General features: G+C 61.9%; 2 non-coding genes across 2 annotated transcripts in view; both read right to left on the bottom strand.

The window, feature by feature from the left end:
• The window catches only part of LOC137409231 (large subunit ribosomal RNA), a 3769-nt gene extending 913 nt beyond the window's left edge, over positions 1–2856 (bottom strand). Inside the window, exon 1 of the ribosomal RNA XR_010980466.1 lies at positions 1–2856. This exon is cut by the window's left edge and continues 913 nt beyond it. This is a non-coding gene — a ribosomal RNA (large subunit ribosomal RNA).
• A 374-nt stretch (positions 2857–3230) lies between these two features.
• LOC137409217 (5.8S ribosomal RNA) lies at positions 3231–3383 on the bottom strand. The gene has a single exon (XR_010980453.1). It is a non-coding gene; the product is annotated as a 5.8S ribosomal RNA (ribosomal RNA).
• Between the last annotated feature and the right edge of the window lie 4117 nt (positions 3384–7500).

Consider the following 7500-nt stretch of genomic DNA (forward strand, 5'->3'; position numbering starts at 1 on the left):
GTCGCTCGCCCTCCGTCTTACTGAATAAGTAAAGAAACTACGAAAGTAGTGGTATTTCATTGTTGACGCGCGCGCGAACGCGCGCCTCCCACCTATGCTACACCTTTCGTGTCTCTTCACAATGTCAAACTAGAGTCAAGCTCAACAGGGTCTTCTTTCCCCGCTGTATTCGCCAAGCCCGTTCCCTTGGCTGTGGTTTCGCTAGATAGTAGATAGGGACAGTGGGAACATCGTTAATCCATTCATGCGCGTCACTAATTAGATGACGAGGCATTTGGCTACCTTAAGAGAGTCATAGTTACTCCCGCCGTTTACCTGCGCTTGGTTGAATTTCTTCACTTTGACATTCAAAGCACTGGGCAGAAATCACATCGCGTCAACACCGCCCGGCGGCCATCGCGATGCTTTGTTTTAATTAGACAGTCGTGTTCCCAGAGTCCGCGCCAGTTCTGTGCCGTGCGTTTAGGCCGAACGAAGCCGACGGGCGCGCGAACGCCCGCCGGCGAAAGCCACGGCCTCCCACGGAAGCGCGCCGGCGGCGGTCCGAACGCGCCGAAACGCGGCCAGTCCAACCGACGCGCGGTCCGCTTCTTGCCGCGACCCGAAGCAGCCCGCACCTCAGAGCCAATCCTTATCCCGAAGTTACGGATCGGATTTGCCGACTTCCCTTATCTACATTGTTCTATCGACCAGAGGCTGTTCACCTTGGAGACCTGCTGCGGATTCGGGTACGGCCTGGAGTGAAAATTACACTGCCTCCCTCGGATTTTCAAGGGCCAACGCCGATGCACCGGACGCCGCGTGAGGCGCGACGCTTTACGGATGCAACGTCCCTATCTCTGGACAAGCCAATTCCAGGGAGTCCGCTCCTAACAAAGAAAAGAGAACTCTTCCCGGGATCGACGCTGGCGTCTCCGAGTTCGGTCGCGTTACCGCACGGGGGCCCGAGGGCCCGATCTCCACTTCCAGGTTCGGGAATATTAACCCGATTCCCTTTCGATCGCATCGGGGGTCGACCGCGCGCGAGCGCGTGCCGCGCGTCGCTCTCTCTCTCTCGCGCGTGCTCGGACGATCGCGCGGGCACGCGACGCGTCTCCCCCCGTTCAGAACGGAACTCTCCGATCTCTTAGGGCCGACTGACCCATGTCCAACTGCTGTTCACATGGAACCCTTCTCCACTTCGGTCTACAAAGTTCTCATTTGTATACTTGCTACTACCACCAAGATCTGCACTGAAGGCGGCTCCACGCGTGCTCGCGCACTACGCTTCGACGCCACCGACACGCCCTCCTACTCGTCGGGGCCTGGCATTTCGCACGCGTTGCCCCGACGGCCCGGTATAGGCCGCGCGCTCCAGCGCCATCCATTTTCAGGGCTAGTTGATTCGGCAGGTGAGTTGTTACACACTCCTTAGCGGATTCCGACTTCCATGGCCACCGTCCTGCTGTCTATATCAACCAACACCTTTTGTGGTCTCTCATGAGCGCGCGTCGGGCGCCTTAACCGGGCGTTTGGTTCATCCCACAGCGCCAGTTCTGCTTACCAAAAACGGCCCACTGGGCACTCTCTGTTCGCGCTAAGCTCGCGCGACCCCGCTCGGGAAGGGCCGCGCTTCTTACCCATTTAAAGTTTGAGAATAGGTTGAGGACGTTTCGTCCCCAATGCCTCTAATCATTCGCTTTACCGGATAAAACCATTTATCTCGAGTGCCAGCTATCCTGAGGGAAACTTCGGAGGGAACCAGCTACTAGGCGGTTCGATTAGTCTTTCGCCCCTATGCTCAAGTTTGACGACCGATTTGCACGTCAGGATCGCTGCGAGCCTCCACCAGAGTTTCCTCTGGCTTCGCCCTGCTCAAGCATAGTTCACCACCTTTCGGGTCTGAGCGCGCGCGCTCTCGCGCCGCGGGCACTCGCGTCGAGTCGCCCGCGGGCCGGCGTTGCGCCGACACGCCAGTGCCGGATCGCGCCCGTTTTGCCTTAGCTGCGCCGCTGGGGTTCGCGCGTGAGCCCATCGACTCGCGCGCGCGCTCAACTCCTTGGTCCGTGTTTCAAGACGGGTCGGACGGAGTGCCGGGAACCACACGACTCGGACCCCGGGTGCCGCGTGGCGTCGAGCGGCGCGACAGACGGCGCGCGCGACGACAAACTGCGAGCAGTTCGCCGCCGGCGTCCGCGAGCCCGCCGCCTCGAGCCACTCCCGCGCGGGGAGTGCACCGCAGGCGCTCCTCGCCCGTCGAGTCGGTCAACGCCTCGGTCGGCCTATAACACGACGCGCGAACGCGTCGCCACCTAGCCGCCGGGCTTCCGACGACTCGACGGGCGGTCGTCGCGCTCCGCCGCCGCCAAGTGCACCGATCGGACCGCCCTCCCGAGAGAGCGCGGCCGCTCGGCTGAATGACGACGACGAACTCGCCCGGTTCCGTCCGTTTGCCTCTGAACGGTTTCACGTACTCTTGAACTCTCTTTTCAAAGTTCTTTGCAACTTTCCCTCACGGTACTTGTTCGCTATCGGTCTCGCACTAGGTATTTAGCCTTAGATGGAGCTTACCACCCGCTTTGGGCTGCACTCTCAAGCAACCCGACTCCGCGACGACGACGGGCGTCCGACGCTCGTCCGGCGAGTAGAGGGCTGACACCCGCTCGGGCAGACCCTTTCAGAGATACTCGTGCCGGGAGCGACGGTCGCGAGTCGCCGCCGAAACGCCACATCGCACGGCGACCGAGGGGTCGCGGGCTTCGGCGCTGGGCTTCTCCCCTTTCGCTCGCCGCTACTCGGGGAATCCTAGTTAGTTTCTTTTCCTCCGCTTACTGATATGCTTAAGTTCGGCGGGTAGTCGCGTCCGATCTGAGGTCGTACTAGACGAGTTCGGACGACCGCGAGAGCCGCGCGGGACGAAGAGGGAGCGCGCGGTCTCTCCGTCGCCGCGCGAGCGACGGAGGCGACGGCGATCGCCGCGTCGCGGCCGCGCGGGCTCGTCGAGAACCGACTCGACGAAACCTCGCGCGCCCGACGCGCGTCGCCGTTCGCGCGCGCTACGCCGTAACCTCTTCGTCTCTCTCTCTCTCCGCGCGGTCACGCGTCGTCCGGGCCCGGGCGCGCGCTCCCCTCGGGAGCGAGCGCGCCGGTAGTACGCTTGAGGACGAGGCCGACGCGCGGTCGGCAGCGTCCCAGGGCGTCGCGAGCGGCGCCGACGAGGGCGCGCTCGAGCGACGATGGTCGGCGAATGACGACCCTCAGACGGGCGCGGCCTCGGGATGACCCGAGGCCACAATGTGCGTTCGAGATGCCGATGATCGATGTGTCCTGCAGTTCACATTGCCTAACGCAGCTGGCTGCGCTCTTCATCGACGTGCGAGCCGAGTGATCCACCGCTCAGAGTTGTGCTTCGCGTAGTCGGGGCTACGCTCTCAGTTCGCGTTCGACTCGCTCGGGGCGGCAGGCAGCGCCGCCCGCGCGCGCGAGTCCTCGCCCGGTCCTCGCTTCAGTCCTCGTGTGTGTCAAACCGAGACGAACGAGCGCAGTTCGGTACGGGCGCCTCTCGCGAGCTCGCCGTGCGACGGCGGCTAGCTCGCACGAGGTCTTCGAGCGATAATCGCGGCGCGCGCCGAAACGCGCGACGCGACTTTACCGACCACCCCGGTCCTACGCACCCGTACCTTTCGCGTAACCGTCAATTCCCGCCTCGACGTCGACCGCGAAGTCGACGTCGCGACGCGCCGTCAATTCCCGCCTCGGCGTCGAACGCGAAGTCGACGCCTCGACGCTAACCGTCAATTCCCGCCTCGGCGCCGACCGCGAAGTCGACGCCTCGACGCTAACCGTCAATTCCCGCCTCGGCGCCGACCGCGAAGTCGACGCCTCGACGCTAACCGTCAATTCCCGCCTCGGCGCCGACCGCGAAGTCGACGCCTCGACGCTAACCGTCAATTCCCGCCTCGGCGCCGACCGCGAAGTCGACGCCTCGACGCTAACCGTCAATTCCCGCCTCGGCGTCGAACGCGAAGTCGACGCCTCGACGCTAACCGTCAATTCCCTTTCTCTTCGGGCTCGCGGTCGACGTTCTCGAGCGCGTCGCTTTCGCGAACGCGTTCTCGAACGACGGCCGGATCATCGACAATGATCCTTACGCAGGTTCACCTACGAAAACCTTGTTACGACTTTTACTTCCTAGAAGTGATCAAGTTCGTCTCACTTTCCGCCTCGCGACGCGACGCCCGAGAGCGCCGTGTGCCGCGCGCGGTCCGTGAGCCTCACTAAACCACTCAATCGGTAGTAGCGACGGGCGGTGTGTACAAAGGGCAGGGACAGATTCCCCGCGAGCTGATGACTCGCCAGTACAAGGAATTCCTCGTTCACGGAGAACAATTGCAATCTCCGATCCCTAGCACGTTCGCGGTTCAACGGGTTGCCCACGCCGACCGGCGCGGGAGAAACACGCTGATGCGAACAGTGTAGCGCGCGTGCGGCCCCGAACATCTGAGGGCATCACTGACCTGTTATTGCTCTCCGCTTCACGCGGCTAAAAGCCGCTTGTCCCTCTAAGAAGCGAACGGTCGCCGTCCGTAGTCGGCGCCGTCTATTTAGCAGGCAAGAGTCTCGTTCGTTATCGGAATTAACCAGACAGATCGCTCCACGAACTAAGAACGGCCATGCACCACCAACCACTGAATCGAGAAAGAGCTCTCAACCTGTCTGTCATAACAGTGTTCGGGCCGGGTGAGGTTTCCCGTGTTGAGTCAAATTAAGCCGCAGGCTCCACTCCTGGTGGTGCCCTTCCGTCAATTCCTTTAAGTTTCAGCTTTGCAACCATACTCCCCCCGGAACCCAATGACTTTGGTTTCCCGGGCAATACTGCTGGCGGCAACTTCTGTAGAAGTGCGCCCAATTGCCAGTCGGCAACGTTTACGGTCAGAACTACGGCGGTATCTGATCGCCTTCGCACCTCTGACTTTCGTTCTTGATTAATGAAAACATTCTTGGCAAATGCTTTCGCAGTAGGGCGTCTTCGGACGATCCTTGAATTTCACCTCTCCCGTCCGAGTACGAATGCCCCCGGCAGTCCCTGTTAATCATTGGCTCGCCGACTCTCTAACCAACAAAATGAGTACGAGCCCATTTTCCATCATACCATGCTGAGCTGTTCAAGCTGCTCGCCCCCTCTAAGCGGTTCAATTTCTTCAAGGTGAACGTGCAGCGGCGGCGCGCTCACACGGCGAAGTGCAAGCGACGCGCGCCCTCCGCGCCTGGCTCGGTCGGGCGAGAGCGACCGGTACGGCCGTCCGCCCTCCCGCGTCTGACGCTTCAACTACGAGCTTTTTAAACGCAGCAATATAAATATACGCTGCTAGAGCTGGAATTACCGCGGCTGCTGGCACCAGGCTTGCCCTCTAGTGGATCCTCGTTAAAGGATTTGAAGTGTACTCATTCCGATTACGGCGACGCGTTTGCGCGCCGCATCGGTATTGTTCGTCACTACCTCTCGGTGTCCGAAGTGGGTAATTTGCGTGCCTGCTGCCTTCCTTAGAAGTGGTCGCCGTTTCTCATGCGGCCTCTCCAGAATCGAACCCAGATTCTCTGTTATCCGTTAACGCCACGGTTGGCATAGCACCAACCGTCGTCAGCATGATAGATCAGAAACTCAGTGTAGGCGTCGCCGGCTCGAAGGCCGTGCGATCGGCGGCAATTACTCGGGTGTCGTCCACCGAGGCCCGTCCGGAGACGAGCCGCTGGTTTTCGCCTAATAAGTGCGCCCTTCCCACGCCCGGAGGCGAAGTCGGAGCCTTGTCGCATGTATTAGCACCGGAGTTACCGCACGTTATCCACGGGTGAGTCTGTCCCCAGTGGAGTCATAACCGATTTAATGAGCCGTCCGCAGTCTCGCCGTCTACACGGCTTGTACTTAGACATGCATGGCTTAATCTTTGAGACAAGCATATGATTACTGGCAGGATCAACCAGATAGAGCTCGGTCGACGCGTACGTCGCCGGCGTCGGGCGCGAGGGGTTGCCGGTCCCTCGCGCCCTCTAGCGTCCGTCGCCTCGGTCGACGGACGCGGCAATCTAGGTTCGTGTCTCGAGGCTCGCCGCGCGCCGCCGCCTCGCGAGCGTACGAAGCACACGTCCGCGTCAGACGCGTCCGCGCTTCGTCTCTCCTCGCGAAGCCGCGCGCAACTCTCGCGTCTTACGACTGCCCGTGCGTAAGACGCGCGCGACGACTGTCGGCGCTCGCCGCCTCTAGCGACGAGGCCTCCGCGTCGCGACGCGTCTCGCCGTTCGTGAAAACGGCCGTCGGCGTGTCGCGCGACGATCGTCGTCGATGGTACCCGGCCGCGCGCCTCGATCGCCGGGCTCGACTCGATCGTCGCTAATGTTCACCACCTTTCGCGCGATCACCTCAACGCCGAGCGAGCGTCTCTCGAAGGAGAGGACGCCCCTCGCGACTCGTCAGTCGTACCGCTCGAGCGACGGTTTCGACTGTCCCGACCCTTCGCTCGCCTCGCGAGCACTCGCGGACGGCTTCGGCGCGCGGCGCACTAGGTGCTACTCCGACGCGTCGAGCGGCCAGTCGCTAGTCAGCCAAGGAAATGTCCGAGAAGATCTCGGACGGTTGGGGGCGCTCCCTTATCGCTCGAGTTCCGGAGGGCGGTACCCACTCGCGTACTCGCGTACGCGCCCTCGGATATGGAATCGAACGACCCGCGAAGGCGGGAGCGCGCGGGTACTAGTAGCGCGCGGTAGTTCGCCTCCTGAGAAGACCGACAAGACGAGCAGCCTTCGGCTAGCCGAGCGAGACGGCAACTACTAGTAGTACGCGGGAGCTCGCCTCCTGAGAAGACCGACAAGACGAGCAGCCTTCGGCTAGCCGAGCGAGACGGCGACTACTAGTAGTACGCGGGAGCTCGCCTCCTGAGAAGACCGACAAGACGAGCAGCCTTCGGCTAGCCGAGCGAGACGGCGACTACTAGTAGTACGCGGGAGCTCGCCTCCTGAGAAGACCGACAAGACGAGCAGCCTTCGGCTAGCCGAGCGAGACGGCCTCTACCAGTAGTGCGCGGTAGTCCGCCTCCTGAGAAGACCGACAAGACGAGCAGCCTTCGGCTAGCCGAGCGAGACGGCCTCTACTAGTAGTGCGCGGTAGTCCGCCTCCTGAGAAGGCCGACAAGACGAGCAGCCTTCGGCTAGCCGAGCGAGACGGCCTCTACTAGTAGTGCGCGGTAGTCCGCCTCCTGAGAAGGCCGACAAGACGAGCAGCCTTCGGCTAGCCGAGCGAGACGGCCTCTACTAGTAGTGCGCGGTAGTCCGCCTCCTGAGAAGGCCGACAAGACGAGCAGCCTTCGGCTAGCCGAGCGAGACGGCCTCTACTAGTAGTGCGCGGTAGTCCGCCTCCTGAGAAGGCCGACAAGACGAGCAGCCTTCGGCTAGCCGAGCGAGACGGCCTCTACTAGTAGTGCGCGGTAGTCCGCCTCCTGAGAAGGCCGACAAGACGAGCAGCCTTCG

This window comes from Watersipora subatra, chromosome 11 (assembly GCF_963576615.1).
Source record: "Watersipora subatra chromosome 11, tzWatSuba1.1, whole genome shotgun sequence".
NCBI lineage: Eukaryota > Metazoa > Bryozoa > Gymnolaemata > Cheilostomatida > Watersiporidae > Watersipora > Watersipora subatra.